The sequence below is a fragment of the Daucus carota genome, chromosome 9, assembly GCF_001625215.2.
Source record: "Daucus carota subsp. sativus chromosome 9, DH1 v3.0, whole genome shotgun sequence".
Taxonomy (NCBI): Eukaryota; Viridiplantae; Streptophyta; class Magnoliopsida; order Apiales; family Apiaceae; genus Daucus; species Daucus carota.
In genome coordinates this window covers 40,449,320-40,470,531 of record NC_030389.2, presented here as the reverse complement: position 1 = coordinate 40,470,531, position 21,212 = coordinate 40,449,320, and the positions used below count along the sequence as shown (strand labels likewise).

Genomic DNA, 21,212 nt, shown 5'->3' with positions numbered 1-21,212 from the left:
TATTAATTTAAACTAACACAAAAAATTAGAAGATATAACTATATTTATTATAATTAATTTATGTTATAATATGAATACATTTAAATAATAAAATGATGAAGATTATTTAAACTATATATATAATATATATTTATAATTAATAAGTAGTATTATAATAATATATAAATATAATATTTATATTATATATGAAAATTGAGGAGTTTTTGGGCTCATCGGGATGGGGAGACAATATGCGAACCCTTTCCGATCCCCGAATATTTAATAAACTTCCCCCGATCCCCCATCCTTTACCCAAAAAAGTCCCCGCTCCCCCGATACGAACGTGACTGGAATCGGATTGAGGTCGAGCGGGGCGGTAAAATGCCCATCCCCATCTAGCATTTTCCTTCCATTAGTGATCATAATTTTAAATATAATATTTATGGATTTTATATTAAATTTATTCTAGTTTAGAGTCCGGGACGGACACCGAGTTATTTCTTTTGCAATTATTTTGTATTTTATATTGTTTGAAAATTTTAAAATGATATATAATACGATTATTCAGATTATATAATTTTAAAATCTCAATCTATACTATACTATAAAAAGCCAAGATGGGTATAATTTGTAGTCCTACTTTTCCTTCACAATTTTTGGTTTGGTCGTTGTTTTTTCGTACAAAATTTTTGGTTTAGTCTTTTAGTTTCGTTTCGTCGCTTACCCTATATTACCCCTGCTGAGAATAACGAACAATTCAAGTCTTGCTTTTTAAAACAAAAACAAATAGAACAGGATAGAAGTATCAAAAACAAATAGAACAGGATACAAGTATCAGTATCCCTCTCCATCACATTCACCAATACACTCACCTTCGCTCTCTGTCCCTGTCTTCATCGCCCTCTGTCTCCGTCTCCATATCGGGGAGAGCTTCGTATCTTCACATACAGTCCAAGGAGGTAATCACTTATTTATTTGGTTTTTTGTTTATCCAGTTTTAATTGTTGCTTTAGATACAATTACCTATGATAATTTGATAATTACCTATGAATATGATAATTTGATTATGCCTTTTCAAGTTTGATATGAGAGTTAGTTATTCTTAGCACGTAATTAGGGCCCTCTTAAGGTCAGTTCAACTAGGCTGTGTAGAAGTCTCCTTGAAGTCGGTACTTTTCAAGTTTGATATTAGAGGTTATTGATGAGAGTTAGTTCTTATACTGTTGTACAGGTGTTTTAGGGTGTTACATTGGGTGCTTTGCTTGACGGGGGTTGGTTTTATATTGTTAATTATATTTTCCTATGATTGAAGAGAGTCCAATTGGGAGCGTGTTATATTTCAAGGATCATGGTTGTTAAGTCGGTAAGTCGAGTCGAGTCGACTAGACTCTCCGGCAAGTCGAGTCGTGACTAGTCGAGACTAGTCGTAGACTAGTCGACACTAGTCGACAAGGTATAAAATTAATATTATATATTATATATACTTATATTTATATGTGTAATAAATTATATATGTCTGTTCTAACTTCTACATTCTCACTTTTTAATTATGCATAAACAGCCTTGTTCGATGCATCAGCCATTCTGCAGATTAAACAAAGCAACTGTGATTCTGTGTGTGTGTACTGGCATTAAACAATGCCTATTGCAACTAGTGACTACTGATTATAGAGTGTGCAAGTGTGTGTAATAACAGAGTGTGTGTAAATGTAAGTAATAACAGAGTAAACAAAGCTACTGGAATCGATTCAATCGATGTTAGAAGTGACTGAGACTGCTTGGAATCGACTGGAGGCTGCTGGGCTTTTGTTTTTAGGTTTTGATACAACTGGGTTTTTGATTTTTTTTAGAATTTGAACACTAGTCGACCGACTGGGTCTTCCAGTCGACCCGACTAGTCGACCCAGTCGACCAGTCAGTCATAAGTCGGGCGAAATACTTACATCTGTCTAGTCGACCATCCCAGTCGAGCCCTGCACACCGACTACTCGACTAGTCGACGACTAGTCGCGACTAGTCGAGCGACTCAACAACAATGTCAAGGATACTTCACATGTACCACATGTGTTGAAATTTGAGTATGAGAATGCAAGGGGTGCTAGGAAGCATTCATCGTACAAGCGTAGTGAGTGATGATGGAAGGAAGTCGGATTAGGTAATTGGTTCTATTTGTCTTGATTGAAAAACTTTATTGTTATGGTCTGTAGAAACTAAAATCTTATGTTAGTATTTACTACAGTACATCTTCCCAGCACTATCAATCACTTTTTCATCAGAAGTACATACAGTTACACCACCATTAATACCATTCTCCGTTTTCTTTGTCCTCAACTTCGACCTCTCTCTCCTTGCCCTCCTTCTCTCCACACCCTCATCCCCGTCATAATCTTTCTTACCATTAGTACTATTCTTCTTCATGCTGTCCAATTTCTCCATTATACTACACTCACAGACCTCCCTCTGATCTTCAGTCCTCTACTTTGTCAGGAATTTCAATGTTTTAAGGCAGTAAGCATACAAGAACGACTGTAAAACCAATTAATACCACAGCTACTGGCGCCATAAAATCCGACTCATACCCATAATGATCATTTATGTACCATTTGATGGTTGGTTTAGTCGACATTCCTGGAACTGTGATGGTGTCTGTTACGTCGCCATAGGGTGATACTATTATTCCATAGACAGTCCATGCCACGGGGTAGAGGTAGTAGTACCATATCCACTACTTAGGAATTTTCTGGTAATTTTTATAAAACAAGAAAATGCAGACTTAGATTTTTTTTTCTTTTGATATTCTGAATTTTTAGAGGATAAATGTGGAAGTGACTTACTGGTTTGGGGATGAAGAAACTGGAGAACAGATTGAAGAGCGCGTAAAATGCAGCTGCAAAAATGGCGGCTACTTGCTGGTTTGGTGTGATTGACACAATCATCATTCCGTAGTATGTGAAGTAGAGGAAGGAGAAAAATGTTATGAAGAAGAACCAGAAGAATTTTGCAGCTGTCCATTCGAAGCACACCATTGCATACACTATAAGAGTGTAGTATATGGTTTGGACAAGCACATATGCTATCTCGACAAATACCTGCATCGACGAAAGCCCTTGATTAGCAGGTCTGAACAGATTTTATTGATGAGTGAAAATTGATATCGAGAGATTTCGATAAACTACCTGTGATAAGGCATAAGGGATTGCAGAGTACATCCCAGCTGCTCTTGCGCGATAAAATACTGTTCTTTCAACTGCTACAATTGGTTGTACTGTTGAGCAATTGTTGATTCCCACAAATAATACGGCTGCATACATGGCCCCTATGATCACGGAGAGATCAGTGCTGCTGTCCCTGTAACATATAATTAAAGGAATGAATAAACAAAGCGATATCACCTTTGATGCAAAGAGATTGGTCTTAATTATATATATAGTAAAATAATATATAAATGATAATTATAAAATTAAACATTATAAACTATTATTTATGAATTAGTCTATAATCTAAAGCAATATAAAAATCATATAAAATTTAAATATATAGTTCAGTATAATATTCTGATTTAGTTCTGTATACAATAATTAATAATTGATCATGCCACCTATAATTTTAAATTATAAATATAATTTTTTGAAACTCCATAATTAATTATTAACTTGAAATTTTAAGGTGATTTGTTTGGTATTTGTGGTTTTTCTTTTATAACAGTAAACTACTAAACTGATTGAATAAATTGCTAGCATCCTGATTAAAATCTTACTACGTAAAATTTCTTGTGAAATGCAATTATTTTGTGCTAGACTTCATTAATATTATACAAATTTTGTTTCTTCCATAGCCCTGTTAAGGACAGTTCAACTAGTCGGAAGTTCTAAAAAAATTATCACATGCTTTTACACAAAACAGCAGTTAAATAAATACCAAGATAATTCTTCTTCAAGTACTTGTTAGAATGGAAGCCGGGGATTCAGCTATTTTAGGTGTATGTCTTACTGTTGCAGACCAGGTTTGATCCGAGAGTTGTTTGAAACATCAACTCACTCAGCTATGAGACGGTCAGAACCACATTGAAAAGAACTGTCACCTTCTTTGCGGCCTTGCAAGCTGATGATTGTTATTGGCCTGCAGAAAATTAACCTACAAGGTAATAATGCAGCAACAAACAGGAAAATTAAATATAAGTAAGATTTGGATAAACCATACAAATCAAGAAGAAATATCACAAATTCAGTGCACAAACTAAATAAGTCATATAAAGCCATTTTCAGGCTTAATTAGAACCAGGAACATCCAAGGGGGGTGGTGTAGTCTATCTTGTTCCATATCAGAACTGTTTCGTATCCCAGTTAAAAGAGTGGAGAATCTGGATATCTACAAATAGTGTTGATTTTGAGTTTATGGTGAGACTATATTATAAAGCTGATTGAGCAAATTTTATCTGTTTAAAAAAACTTGATTTTGAATTAGATACCAGTTAAGCGTCATCTATTTTGAAAACAGAGGGAGGAGTGTTTTACGACACGAATATAAAGTAATTGAGATGTACTTGAGTGAAGAATCTGGATATCCACAAATAGTGTTGATTTTGAGTTTATGGTGAGACTATATTATAAAGCTGATTGAGCAAGTTTTATCTGTTGATCATGATATACTTGTCTATGATTTCTACTATACATACAATCTTTGTTTCTCTTTTTTTTCTTTCTTTGTTGTTTTGAAGCACTAATAGAGTACTGCAGCTGCTTGGGGTCGGTTTGTATTGTTATTTCATCTGGTCTAGCTATTATTAGGTCCTTTTTAAGTGTGAGCACAAGTATGAAATAGTAAAGAAGTTACAGGAGAAGAAGCATATTTGTGGTATGACTAGAGATTGTGTCAATGATCCCCCTTTCTGAAGAAAGCTGGTATAGGAATAGCAGTTACTGATGCACCAGATGCAGCACAATAGTAATTTCAGCAAAAACAAGTGCATGACTATCATTATAGTCTATATTTATTCTATATTATTATGGTGTGACCTATGTTCTCTTACTGGAGAACCATCTGATCTATATTTTAACCATTTTTTGTCCCTTGTATTCCTTCTTGTCGATGCTGAAGTGTCGTATTTATCATATGATTGATAGGAGAGTTGTTGTGGGACACAATTTGATTGAAATTAGGAATTTGTGTTAAGAATAAAGGAGCATTCTACATATATGCATATATGATTGTTTAATATTGTGATGATTGTGGTGATTCCCAATTTTGCCTGTCCCTAGGTCGTGCTGAACTGTGTGTTGTAATAGTAATACAAGAAAAGATGTGGTTAAGGAGTCCAAGAACCTTTAAATGAACGCATAATATCAAACAAGCAGAAGGAAAATATGCAATATAACCGGTAGCATTGTATTTATATTCATACCATGGTTCAGGATCGTATGTTTGTTTTATTCAGCTAATTTGTTCCTATATTAGTTGATATTTTTGTTTGCTTTAAGTACTCAGGCAGCTTCCATTATTTTCCTCTGCTTCATATTACATGACATTGACTTCCTTTCTTTTCTGCTATAATTTTAGGCATCTTTGCTTTCAATGGATTTGAATGCTCTTGCAGAACTCGCAAAAGTTGATTTATCAGAAAGGCCATTCATGGAAGCAGATGGGATGCCTTTCGGCTTATCTTACATTATCCATTGACTTCTATCTAGATCTATTTTAAATTTACCGTCAATTCAATTCAATTCTATACAACACTTGTGTAACAATTTCACCAGTTTTAGCAGTTATCTTTCCGGGGAACACAATTTTTTTGAAAGTGTCCTACTACTTCTATAATAATTACTTGTAGTTATTAACTTTAACTTAGTTCTGCTGCAGTAAGAAAATTTAAGGAGACTGCAGCTCAATATAATTTGTAAGACTTGTTCTAATCCCTACACATCCTCACCACAATCTGAATGCCCTACTATTTAATACAATTTCCCTGCAGAGAATATTAACAATTGCAGCTATATGAACCTTGTAGCAAGATGCAATACTCTTCTAACTACATCAATAACCCAACCACATATGTGCAGTAGTAGATCTTCATGTGCATCAGATGTGGGATGACCAGAACTTGTGTTGTGCGTGCATCTACATCATCTTAGCCACTCAACAACTTGCATGCTTAATATATGTACATTACCAAGCCTTGTCTTCACTGTCTCTGAACAACTGTTCATTGAGATATAGATGAGAAAAAATCAGCACTTGCAGTTTGGGATGAGTATGGTGCGGTTCGGTGCGGTTTTCGGTTTGTAAAATTAAAACACAAAACCAAACGCATATATATAAATGGTGCGGTTCGGTTTTTTGAATTCGGTTTTAAATGGTGCGGTTTCGGTTTCAAAACCAAATATATAATTTTTTAATATATTTATTAAAATACGATATGAATATATAAATAACGTTATAATTTAAAATAATTTAAATATATAAAATAATATATACATGAGCTATGGCAAACACCCTCACAAGTATCTCATATAAATTACTAATGTTTATTGAAGTAACCTGTGCACTGTGCAACACTTACCAGTTTAGTTGTCGCCTTCTGTTTTAGCATATAAAAAAATTTAAATGTCGGCGAAGTAAAGCAGAAAAAGAATTAAACATCCCATAATATATGGGACGATTATATGATGGTCTATAAAATTAAATTAAAATATTAATATACATAATTCGAAAAATATATATAATTAATTTTTTTTGGTTCGGTTTGGTTTGTATTCAGTTTTAAAAATTTCAAAATCAAACCGCATATAGAACTATATTAGTGGTCCGGTTTTTATTCGGTTCAGTTATTAATTGGTTCGGTTTTTTGTGGTGCGGTTTTGTCCCCATTTTCATAGTTTCGGTTTCGATTTTCGGTTCGATTTTGATCATCCCTACTGCAGTACCTACCAACTTAAGCTATCTAAAAAAGGCCTCAGAATGTCAGGACACATTACACTAATTAACACGTCTCAAACAAAAACATTTTAATACCTAAAATATATAAATGAATAAATTCTTTCCAATAACTTAAAATGTTATCTCAATATTTTAATATAACTAAATTTTTTAGAATACTATAGTCACCTAGGCTATGCAATGAAATATGCAAAATATGAAATAATATTAATGAAAAACACATTATCATATATTAATATTAAGAAAAAAAATCACATATGGTAATAAAAATATTAATTTTTTATACTAATGTGTTATAATATAGAAAAATATTGTACAAGACAAACTTTCTAAAATGAATATAACCAGTAGGTATATATAATTTAATAAAATTTTATTTAATTAATAATAAAATATTAATAAAATACATTAAACTTATAAATAATAAAATTGAAATTATATAGTCGCCCGTGCTTTGCACGGGTTAAAGGCTAGTATTATTAATACTATAAAAATTAATTTTAAGATGGTATTCGTCCGAGTTCAGTCGAGAGTTACTCCATGGAATGATCATAATATATATAAAATATAATATTTATAGGCATGAATAACTCAAGCACTAACTTAATGAAGATTGATGATTCAATTCTTAGCAGAAGGATTATGAAGGCGTTTGCATGTATCACTATCGCCCCGTCATGTAAAATTTTACAGCCTTGTACGCAGAACACATCTTGTGCATGGTTCCAATTGTATGTGCCAATGTAACATAAATTTACTAGTATACACTCGTCTTTGTTCTATTGGGATTATAATCCATCCTAACAAAATAACTTCAAATTCTGGGCATAACAAAGTGTACGAGGAATCTGTACGTTAAGGGACAAACTCTGAATTTCACAGTCTCTAGTCTGCAAACAGGACAAAATCTGTTATTAGCGTCCTAGTACGGATCATTGTAACCATTTGTAAGACAAGCGGCGGCTAAATATTTGATACTCCCTCTGTCCCTCTCATTTCTTTACAGTTACTATATTGGGATTTCCCTCTCATTTCTTTACGTTACTATAAAGAGTTAATTGCAATTGGCACCCCTTTGGTTTCGGCTTATTGCACATTGCACCTAATAGTTTTGGAAAATACACTTTGCAGCCCCAGACTTTTAACCCGTAGACACTTTGCACCCTTTCCGTTAATTTCTGCCGTTACCGTTAACTTTTTTAGGGGCATTTTGGGACATTTAATTATATTTAATTAAAATCAGACTTTTATTTAAATTTTCTGACCATCTAAACGATATTTTTCGGAAAAACTTAAAGAACGAAAGTTGTAGAGAATAAAAAGATCTTTTTAGAACAATAAGGTTCAAAATTTAAATAATTATTTAAAAACGATTGTTCATTTTTACAAGATTGCTAATTTTTGAATTTTTTTAAAAATAATTATAAAAAGAATTACGAAAGTTTTGAACCTTATAGTTCTAAGAAGATCTTTTTATTCTCTACAACTTTCGTTCTTTAAATTTTTCCGAAAAATATCGTTTAGATGATCAAAAAATTTAAATAAAGGTTTGATTTTAATTAAATATAATTAAATTTCCCAAAATGCCCCTGCAAAAGTTAACGGTAACGGTAGAATTTAACGGAAAGGGTGCAAAGTGTCTACGGGTTAAAAGTCTGGGGATGCAAAGTGTATTTTCCAAAACTATTAGGTGCAATGTGCAATAAGCCGAAACCAAAGGGGTGCCAATTGCAATTAACTCTACTATAAATAATAAGTTTTTCCCATCATTACACCCACTATCCTCCCCCACTATCTCATATTTAACAATAAAAACTACTATTACACCCACTACTTTCCTCCACTATCTCAAATCTATTATTAAATATTGATGGGTCCCACCATTTTACCCACTTTTCATCTAACTTTACTCATTTTTCATACATTGTATTGGTCTCCGTGTCCCCCTCCAATGTAAACAATTGAGGGGGACGGAGGGAGTAGTACATTATTCTACGAGCTGTATCTATATAAATAGATAGTTAGGGTCATAGCTAGCTTGGTAGAGCATCTCCAAGAGCCTCCTTGTTGGCTCCTAAATATAATATAAAAAATGTGGCTCTTAGTAATTTAGGACAAAGTTAAGAGTGTAAACTCCAACAATACTCTCTACATTTCTTCTCTATTTCATATTTTATTCATATATTGGGCTCCACTATAACAAAAGAGAGGGAAAGATGGAGGTTGATTGGAGGGAAGGATTTTTTTATTGTGAAAAAATAAGTTAGGAGCCATGTGGTGGCTCTTAACTTTGAGGAGAGAGGAGAGAGAAACAAGAGGCTCTTAAGATTTAAGAGCCACTTAAGAGTCTCTTGGAGCAACATTTTGCTTCTCCCTCCTCAAATATCAAGTTAGGAGCCTAAATGAAGAGCCTCTTGTAGATGCTCTAAGTCCATATTTCATTTTCTCTCTTTTCACAAACAAGTATGTATCTTCTTCATCACTGTAAATATTGCTGAGCTGTAAGTTTAGTTTTTCAATTAAAATCCTCCCTCAAGTTGCGTTGCTGTGTAGACTTCTGTTTTTCCGACTTGCATCCATTGCTGAGTTTTATAGTTCAGGCCCATTACAGTATGTCTGCATCGAAACAAAACGCTATAAGAAAAAAATAAAACCTTAACTAATACAAAATCAAGATGCAGAGTCTGATGATTTTGTCCTGTATTCCTCTCTCTCAGCTTCGACTTACAAAAATTTAAGCTTCTATTTCAATGAACATGATTATATCTTTCCATTCAATTAACGTGTTCCAGTTTAGTGGCTAATTGAATTGTGCATCTGTTTTTCAATAATAAGGGCCCGATATACACATTTAGCAGAGGCCTCATTGAATATTCTGTTTTTTGATAATAAGGGTCCAATATCCACATTTAGCACAGGGCCTCTTTATTCAACGAGCCGGGCCTTCTCCAAGTTTACTACTATCTAGTAATTGCTGTAGTTTTCATAATCGTGTGTGTTTCTGTTAGATTAGTTTATGTTTATTATCCATCACCCTTGTCGACCTGTTATGTTTAGTTGGGGTGAATGGAATGAGTAAAAATAAAAGAAAATAATAGAGTGTAGGATGAAGGACTTTGAAAAAAATGAATGAGAGCAAATTTGGTATGATAAGATTTGGGTAGAAAATAGGTATGATAAGGAATGGATCATTCCTTCACAAAATGGAGAGTTGGAGCTTTAGTTAAGAGTGATAAGAATGGAATGGTAGAAGGAATGAAATTACTATACATTCAACTAAATTATAGTTCAAATCTTATTCCATTCCTTCCATTTTCATTCACCTCAACCAAACACAACAGTAATCTTCTTCTTCGTTTAAGTACTAGTTCCCTTATTAGTATAATACTAGCCTATAACCCGTGCTTCGCACGGGCGACCATATTTTTTTAATTTTATTATTTATAAACTTAATATCCTTTTATTAGCGTTTTATTATTAATTAAATAAAATTGTATAAAATTTTATTAACCGATTGGTTATATTCATCTAGATTATAAATTAGTGAATAAACAAACCAAACTTTAATCAAGTGTGTATATCATGTGTATACAGAGAGAGAATATACATAAGGTGAAGAAAAACATTTCTATTTAAGGTCTTCAAATGTAAGGCATAGTTAGGACTTAGTAAGCCTCTTGATGTCCTTTTTCTCAAGTTTTTCCCTTTATAAGAATTAGTTTAGCAGGTTCGAAGAAATGAAAAGTTGCACTCTGTCAAATTAAGCAGTAGTATTATGTAAGCCAACTTAAAGGAATTTAGAATAGCACTATTACTATTTTACTTATATCACTTGCCTAAAGTACCGCAGATTATATTTCATATTCCAAGGATATATATGTCTCTGGCATCACAAATTGAAAAAAAAAAACAGTCCAGTGCTCCATGCAACTGATAGTCTTATAGTCATGATTCTCTATTAAAAATATACAAACAATTTTTTTTCCTAAGGGACAAGAATGATCCTCACAATATAGTGCTGTAAATAATTCACTTATGTCAACCTATATATATATGCTCAAATATTAGTATAAGCAAAAAACTTGATATGGAAAATAACATAGACGTTAAATTTTAAATCTAAAAAGAACTCACACTTCGTCAAAAAGTTCCTCCGGAGATGTGCTGTCATGATGGCAACACATATTTTAACATCTTTAGTGGACTTTTGGATATAGTTGTAAAACTGAAGTTTAAAGAAAACTGCTTGTACATTACACAAGTGCTGTATAGAATTGAATTGATATTTAATTCAAAATAGATGTACATAGTAGTATCATCTATTTGATGTGTAACATAATAGAGGTTCTGAGAAATAATAATTCGAAAGTTATTAGGTAATCATTTCTATTTTCATGTTTTTTTATAAAAAATACAAATAGATATTAAAAATATTATAAAAATTAGATATTTCTAAGTTTTTTTTATAAAAACATATAGATAATAGATTATTCTATGTTTTTTAAAAAAGCATATACATATCAATATTATAAAAGTATATACAGATAGATAATAAAAATATTTATCATTTATACTATAAATTTATAAAATATATAATATCATAACAGCTAAAATTTTAAGAAAAAATATATGAGTAGGTTAATATAATTTAATCAAATTTCAATTTATTAGAATTTAAATTATAAATAATAAATTTTGAGCTATATTTATAATTTGAAAGTTATTAGGTAATCCTTTCTATTTTCAAGTTTTTTTATAAAAAAAACATACAAATAGATATTGAAAATATTATAAAAATATATAAAAAATAGATATTTTTATGTTTTTTTATTAAAGCATATAGAATAATAGATTATTCTATATTTTTTTATAAAAGCATATACATATTAATATTATAAAAGGATATACAAATAGATAATAAAAATATTTATCATTTATACTATCAATTTATAAAATATATAATATCATAACAACTAAAATTTTAAGAAAGAATATATACTTTACATGAAACATAATATATATATATATATATATATATATATATATATATATATATATATATATATATATATATATATATATATATATATATAGAGTCCTACTCCAATAGAAACCAAATTAGCTTAAAAACTAAAAACCAGTTTCTGGACAATTTTTTATCACTATTTTTAACTACAGAAATCACTAATTTGTACATAACATATCACTAATTTATATATAGCATATCTCGCGAATATAAATATATATATACACATATATGCAACGTATATGACCATCATCTTCACCCAAATCGTAATAATGGACCTCTTACCACCATTACCAAACGTTTCCATGACTTGCCACCATTGTCTATCATCACCAATAGTCACATACACTTTCCATCATAACTTACAAAACTAACGACTAGTTACCATCATCATACAACTTCTCTTGCGGCTTCCTACCACCAAGAACCTTCCTACGGATGAAATTAATCATCTATAATCGATTATCAATAATTTAGATAAGTAAATTTTCTCAATTTTGATGATAAAAATCGCTGTTTACATACTCTATAAAAACAGTGATTAGTGCAGTATAAATTAGTGATACCCGTAGTTATAAATAGTGGTAGGGAAACTGGTTTCTAGTTTTTATTTTAAGAGTGGTTTCTATTTGATCATGAGCCTATATATATATGAGTGAGGTTCCAGAGAAAACCAAATTATCAAGAAAACTGAAAAACCCTCTTAGATGCCGTTGATTATTTTTGTCATATATAATCATTTCCCAAATTAAATCCAATCAAAAAATATCAAAATCTAACACACACAAGGGCAAAATCGTAAGGAATCTATTTTTGATTAATTAGAAATTTTATAATTTTGGCATCTGCCAAAATCCAATCAAAGCACATAAATTAATCACAAATCTTTACATATCAGATCATTACATGTATACATTGTGATGAAGAACCACTAGAATTGTAAGCAGGAGAAAACTACGAGGTCGTGTAAACACTATGATTCATCAATCGAAGGTTTGTACGACATATCATTCTCATCGATCTTAAATCTTTTTCATATCATTTAATTGTTGTGACTCTTGTATTCCTTTTCAAACTATCGCAAAATAGCCTCGCTTCATTTTCAGAGATATAATGGTGGAGAAGAATCTCCATGAGAACACCGACCGTTTGTTGGTTTGAGCCAAACCTATCTTCTTAAAAAGAATCGTGAACAATCTTTCAGATGCACAAAGGCAATGGGTTGTGGAGATTGGATTCGAAAAGGTTCTACTTTTTAACATCAAGGAGTACCCTCAACCTTTGAGTTTTTTTAATTTCAAGTCGTACAAACCAATCGAGTCAACAATTTCAAGTTGGGCAGAAGAAGAACGAGGCGGAAGATTGATTTATGAGAAAATTGGTTCATCTGTGAGTTCCCAAGTCTGGAGGATAAAATGCTCAGGATGTTCTTGAGGATAGAATGCTCAAGAATCTCCATGATCCAAACATTTCGGAGAATGCTAACCTATGTTCTTAATAGCTTTTGTTTTCCTCGGAGGTCCTACTTTTTGATTCTTCGATTTCCTGTTTCTACGTCGCGAGTAAAGACTTGATGGATGTTGATCAGAATCTCTTGGAGAGGGAAAGTTTCGAGGATTCCACATGATCTTCTTAGAATACTAGATGATCTTCTTAGAATACTAGGTTCTTTACTAAGGTGGAAGTTAATCTTGAGTTAATTTTTGGGTGTTCTAGTTTGTGTTCTAGTTATGTTTGCTTAGAATACTAGGTTCTTGTGGAAGTTGTTCTTCAGTTAGTTTCTGGGTGTTCTAGTTTGTGTTCTAGTTGTTTATGGATGTTCTAGTTTGTGTTCTAGTTATGCTTATTCAGAGAAAACTTCTAGTAGAATCTTTTATTCAGAGAAAACTTGATAATAAAACTTTTAGAATCTTAATTTTAATATTAAATTAAGACCATACTATATTCTTTTAGAATATATATTCGAGATTCTCTAAAAAAAATTAATAACAAAATTTGTGCAATGCAAGATTCTTTTAAAATTTGAGATTTTTCACGTATAAATTATTTACCTTATGATATTCTTGTGACTCTTTTAATAATTTTAATAATTACTTTGAAGAATCTCAAACCAATTAATATAAAAGAATCCCAATACAAAAATTATAATAATATCTAAAGGAACACTTTAAGAAACCTCCTCCATCCAAAAATCATAAATAAAAACAAATGCTAAAATAATATCATTAAATCTTTTCTATTTATCAAGTTGAATCTTTTGAAATTTGAAATTTGAAATTCAAACTGAATACACACTGATTAATTAAGATATGAATAATATAGAAAAGGAAATCAATTAATTGTATATCTTATTATTTATGTTAATTAAAGAACGTGTATATTTTATAAGATGTTAATAAGAATGTTTAATGATAATATTTTAATACTATTATTTGTTAAAAAATTAATAGATTTTACGAACATTTGGTAGGATATTAAATAATTTTTGTTTAATGCTTTAATTATTTTTTTTAACTATTTTACAAAAAAACATGATGTATTATAATTTTTTTTATTTTTGTGATAAGTGAAAGATTAATATTAAGATTTTATTAACCATTTTACTAATGATGTTAAGATGTTTAACACCATTTTACTAATGATGTTAAAATATTAAGATTCTATTAACCATTTTACTAATGAAGTTAAAATATTAAGGTTCCATTACCATTTTACTAATGAAGTTAACATGTCAAAATCTTACTTTTTATCCAATAGTAAATAATTAATTAAAACATTAAATAGAAAGCATTTAGTATCATAAATGCTTAATATTTAATTTAGTAATTTGATATTAAAACACTTAATCGAATCTTAAATATCTAATCATTAACATGACCATACAAAATCTTTTTGGAATATATGTACGAGATTCTCTAAGATATTTTATTATTTTTAATAGTAAATATTTGTGTCATGCAAGATTCTTTTTATTTCCTTCGTTTTAATTTTCAGGATTCTTGGAAGAAGACGGGTTTTTCTTTTCGGACATTAAAGTTTTATTGTCTAAATTTCCCCGGTCATCTTGCATATCCGACGGTTAGATGATAAGCTTTGTTGAATGAAAGAATTATCACAGTGAATTGCCGATTCATATTTGTGAGATTTATTCTCATCTTCAAAAAAAAAAAATACCTACCATATAGTTAATGAGAAAATATTTGATCAGATTCCGTTGAGTAATTTCCTACACATGACAGTAACTATGAAAATATCTTATCTAAATTCTCTTTAGAATAAGATCTTAAATAATAAAATTTTAAAGATTCTCTAAGATATTTTATTATTTTTAATAATAAATATTTGTGTCATGCAAGATTCTTTTAAAATATGCATCAAAACACTTAATGGAATCTGGTTATATTTTATTACTTTGAATATAAACACTTGCAGAAATCCAATTACATTTAAATGACATTTATCATATGTGTTATATTAATAAAATTGAAATACCTATCCTATAGTTAATGAGAAAATATTTGATCGGATTCCGTTGAGTAATATCCTACACATGACAGTACCTATGAAAATATCTCATCTAAATGCTCTTTAGAATAATATCTTAAATAATAAAATTTTAAAGATTCTCTAAGATATTTTATTATTTTTAATAATAAATATTTGTGCCATGCAATATTCTTTTAAAATATGCATCAAAACACTTAACGAAATCTTGTTATATTTTATTACTTTGAATATAAACACTTGAAGGAATCCAATTACATTCAAATGACATTTATCATATATGTTATATTAATAAAACTGAAATACCTCTCCTATAGTTAATGAGAAAATATTTGATCTGATTTTGTTGAGTAATTTCGTACACATGATAATACCTATGAAAATATCTTATCTAAATGTATTTTAGAATATGATCTTAAATAATAAAATTTTAAAGATTCTCTAAGATATTTTATTATTTTTAATAATAAATATTTGTGTCATGCAAGATTCTTTTAAAATTTGAGATTTTTCTTGTATAAATTATTCACTGTATGATATTCTTTTGACTCTTTTAATATTTTTATTAATTATTATTTCGAAAAATCTTAAACCAATTAATATAAAAGAATACGAATACAAAAGTTATAATAATATCTAAAGGAATACTTTAAGAAACCTCTTACGTCAAAAAATTATAAATAAAAATAAATGCTAAAAAAATGTTATTATATCTTTTCTATTTCTCACGGTGAAACTTAGAAATTTTGAAATTTGAAATTCAAATTTAATATACACTAAATGCTCTGACTATTAATGAGATATAAATAATATAAAAAAAAGAAATCAATTAATTGCATATCTTATTATTTATGTTAGTTAAATAATATTTATATTTTACTAATTTAATCCTTATATGTGAGCTTGATTGATGCAGTATGGATAATGCGTGAATATTGAAGCAAATCTTAGACAAATCTTTTTGAAGAAAGAAATGTACTGATTGAATGCATTAAATGCATGTATTTATTGAATGCATTAAATGTATGTAGAAGATTACTATACTATCCTTTATAAATTAGATTTGATTGATATTTTGATAAATATTATGATTATGAGATGAACGGTGATTAAGTGGGTTTCTCAGTTTTCTTGATAAGCTGGGTTTTCTTAGGATCTTCCTCCTATATATATATATATATATATATATAAAAATATTTTGTATCGGGTTTTTATCGGGTTTCGGGTTCGGATCAGGTTTAAATCGGGTTTCGGGTCGGTTCTCGGTTCGGAATATATGAGATCCAGATCCAAACTCTTTCGGGTCTGAAAATAAGATCCAGATCCGGATCCAGATCCAACTATATCGGGTTCGGGTAGACCCAATCGGGTCGGAACGGGTCGAGTATCCATCGGGTCGGATAAAACTGTCACCCCTATTTGAATCCCACACTTTCATTTTACGACCAAACCAGATGCCCCATAGCACTTTTGTTATGATAATCAACTTTTCGCTCATTTCAGTACTTAACCTCTCAAGGAGCCAATGAAAAGCATCCTCCACTGTCCTCATATCATAGCTCAAACCAGCTTCCTCCCAACATTTCTTAGCGTAGCCACAGTCAAAAAATAAGTGAAGTAAATGCTCATCATCCGCATTGCACGTTGGACATAAAATTGGGATACACACCTTTTACATCTCAGCAAATTTCTAACAGGAAGGTTATTTCTACAAAACCTCCATATAAATATCTTGATCTTGTGTGGTAGATCAAGATTCCATAACCTATTCCACTCAATAACAGAGGCCATATTCCCACTTTTGTCATACTAGTAATGATACCCAGACTTAACAGTGTACTTACCATCAACAGTTGCCATCCAAGCCACCCTATCTTTCTTTCCAATTTGAGGAACTCTAGTCTGAAGAATGCATTTAACATCATCATCGAGAAAAGTTTGGCATACCTTATGCTCGTCCCACTCTTTAGTATTAGAACGGAAATGTGCGCACACTTTGTCAGGTCTGACATTGTTATCATGGTAGTCTTCCACACATAATTCTCTTTTTCCCTGTAACCATGGGTCTCTAAATATTTCAATATCCATTCCATCACCCAAAACCCATTTATAGCCTTTATACAACTCTTCTTTAGTCTCCCATAAGCCCGTCCATAAGAAACTCGAACCAGCACCTCACTTTGCTTTCAATAAATGACAATCACTGAAATATCGGGCTTTAAAGATACGTGTAACCAGTGCGTCAGGATTACTCATGAAATTCCATAGCTGCTTCCCCAATAAGGCCAAGTTGAAGCCGTGCAAAACTCTGAAACCCATTTCCCCCCTTACTTTTTGCCATACACATCCTCTCCCAAGATTGCTACTATTAATTAAGAATACTAGTATTCTTGTTCTACCTAAAGATACTAGAAAACTATAAACAGTACCAGTAAGAAAAGAGTGCAAGGTGAATCAATGATATTCACAAGGTTATATCGCGATACTCTGCAGAAGGAGTCTAGTGCTCTGAAGTTAATATAGTTATGAAAAATGCGTGACTTTTAGCTGTGAAATAGAAATCAATTTTCTTATGTGTGACCTATCCTGATCGAAAGATTTAGGAATCTTTAAATCATAAATTGGTTATACAAATGTGCATCCCACCTTCTTCCGCAACTACTCCAAGTCCGTCTGCCAGACTTTGATTATAAGACATAAGAGATCGCAGATGCTGCGGAGCTTGATAATGCACACCAAGCAGAAAACTATAGTCCATGATGTTCTGTGCTTCTAGAAATTTACTATCAATCTCATTCTGCCTGCAGGAATAGATCTTAATAAGATGCAACTTTGCAATGGAAAGAAGATTGTAGAGTTACTATAAGTTCTAGTCTGTCTTTATAAATACGGATGGACAAGCAAGAAAATCAAGATACACCAAAGATAAAGTACATAAGGTGTAAAGTTCATATATATAAAATCACCCTAAGGTTCCTATTTTCTTTAACTCTCTTAATCTGTGACTCTCTATAGACTCGACTACTTTGTCTCTCGCCCTCTTCTTTCTCCCATTCTATTTCAATCAATACAGTATATTCTAAAAAACAAAACCAAAGTTACACCATAAGGATTCGATTTACCTTGATTAAAACATGTAAATTAAAACATCACATATAGAATACAAAACCCATATTTATGGCATCACATATAGAATACAAAACCCAAATTTATACCATAATTAAATATGGATTTACCTTAATTGAAAGTCCTAACTCAAATCTCAAAGTAAAAGCCCCGACTTCAAGCCTCGAGAGAGAGCCCTAATCTCCTGGAAAATGAAGATTGTAGTCCTGATTAGTACAAAATCCATGAAAAAGTCGATGTAATTGTATCAATTATAAGAAATTCATGAAGACCCGTAAAATCCATTAAGATCCATGAATTCCCTGCTTCGATTAGCTACTTTAATTAGCCAGAGCAAAAGAGAGCGAGGATTGAACCCAATTGAGGCGATTAACCCTACTTACGGTTCAAATGCACTTTTAATGAGAGAGAGAGTGGAGAAAGTGAGATGAGAGTTGAGAGTTGAGCGAGAATCAGGTGAGGTGAGTAAGAGAGTGAAGATACTGAGGTAAGATTCAAGAGAGGTTAGGGGATGCACAAATGAGTATTAGTAACATAAAATGCTATATAAATTCTCAGTTCTAAATTGACAATCTAAGCAATAAAATATATAATTGAATGATGATAAATGGATTTTAATCTGAGTTCCTTGTACAGAACACAGGCTGATAGCGAGGATTCAGGTGGCCAGTTCAAGGGATCGCCCTAATATTCATTACTTACTTAGGCACGGCTAAGGTTCAGGTGCAGTCAATTTCTTTAACACATAAGCAGTTTGAATTGATTAAATGAAATTCCTCATTTAATAAATTCAGATGATTAAGAGCTTTCCAATTTACGGTGATCTGGAGGACATTTGGCAGAGCATAGACGGCAAGCACGCAGAGTTCATTGCTAGAGAGTACCTGAAACACTCTAGCTGGAGTAAATACGAAAGAATTGACCTTCTTGAGTATTGTTATCTGTCCCTCGATATAGCTCATACATTTGTGGCAGGTGAACTCAACATCCAAGAGCTTCCTAACTTCATCTGTCAAGGGTTCCTTAGTTGATCATCCAGAGGACTACACCTCTGGACTTTTTCTATTAACTTCTAATATGCCAACTATTGCTGCAATAGTTTTCTGACTAGAGTAGAGTACCAGATTTAAGGAAAAACGTAACCCTACTAATATTTTAGTTAATGTTGCAAAACGGTAAAAAAATATTGTGCAACGGTAAAAAATTGCATAGTTTGAATATTAAAATTTTGTTTTCTATGTTATCATTTGGTATTGAACATTCTAATAAAGTTGGACATGACTTGTTTATTACTGAATGATTTATACGGTAAACAAAGATATAGTGGACATAATATTTAACGGAATCAGTCAAACTACTGTATACAAAAAAATCGAATAAATGAAAATCAAATTTTGAAATTGAACTAATTTAAGTAAAAAAAATTAATATATAAAATATGATTGTATAATTGATTCTAACATAAACAATTCAACGAGCTAACTTATATTATTTATTCAAATTGGCGGACTAATCATATATATATATAAAGGAGGATGCGGGTGTCTCTAGAATCGTTCGATTCAGTCTTCTAATTTTTCTTAAATTTCGGATGAAAAATATAATTATAATTCAAAAAAATTCAAGTTTAGTACAATTCTAAAGATAATATGATTCTTTTTCTTATTGGATTCTAAAGATAATACAATTCTTTTCTTATTTAGAAATCCTAAGAGAAATACAATTTATATTTGAGATTTATAAAGTAATACAATTCTTATTTTCAATTTAGTCTTATAATTTTCTTAAATTTATCCGGAAACTCATCGGAAGAGATTTATCCAGAAACTTATTGGAAGAGTGCGGGACATGCTCTATGGATTACCTAACAGAAATTTCAAGATGTTTTAAGTCCATGTGATTTTTCTTTTAGTTTTATCTTTGATTGTTTTGGCGCACCGTCTTTTCCAAAATTTCTACAAATTCCTGATTTTGACACCGCATGAATCCTACTAAACTGAATCTGATGTCAACAGCTTAGTGTGTTTGCGTTTATGTGGGTGTTTGTGTAACACTTATAAGTCCAGCTTCTTGGATTATAAGTTAGGAGCACTTATTCGTACCGTTTGTATAATAAGTCAAGAAGCACTTATAATAAGCTAGGAATGCTAACTTTTGTTTCAGGACTTCTACTTCTTTCTCAAACACTTTAATCACTTATAAGTCTTAATTTGCTTCTAACTTCTGCTCCACTTTTTTATTTTAAGCAAGAAGCACTTATTTTAAACTCATCCAAACGGCCATTATATGTTCTGTTATGTTTATTTATGTAGCCGTTCGAGGCTATAGTAATTAGTACCCATGATTTTTCATAACCCCTCGCCGGCTGGCCAAAAGGTTATCAAGGTGCTGCTTTTAAAGAAAAAGAAATTACACCTTAGATTTGCCTGTTGATCAAACGGCTTGCGGCCACTATTGCCAATAATTAATCTCAAATCATGGGGTGGTTGTGATTTCATTCATCATCAAAGTTCAAACCATGTCTTGAGTTCTTTAACATGTTTTCTTTTTGCAATTAAAAGAATACGTTCATGTCAGGTTCGGTCTTTTTTATATTATTATTTTGGTGAATTTATTGTAAAGAATATAAAGAAAGATGAGAAAA

The 21,212-nt window shown here is 31.1% G+C and overlaps 1 long non-coding RNA gene across 1 annotated transcript; it reads right to left on the bottom strand.

Annotated features, from left to right (window-relative positions):
- Positions 1-17,874: 17,874 nt before the first annotated feature.
- On the bottom strand, positions 17,875-19,286 carry LOC135149105 (uncharacterized). The gene is made up of 2 exons (XR_010287207.1): positions 18,679-19,286; positions 17,875-18,243 (listed from the first exon to the last, which is right to left on the bottom strand). It is a non-coding gene; the product is annotated as an uncharacterized LOC135149105 (long non-coding RNA).
- Positions 19,287-21,212: the final 1,926 nt, after the last annotated feature.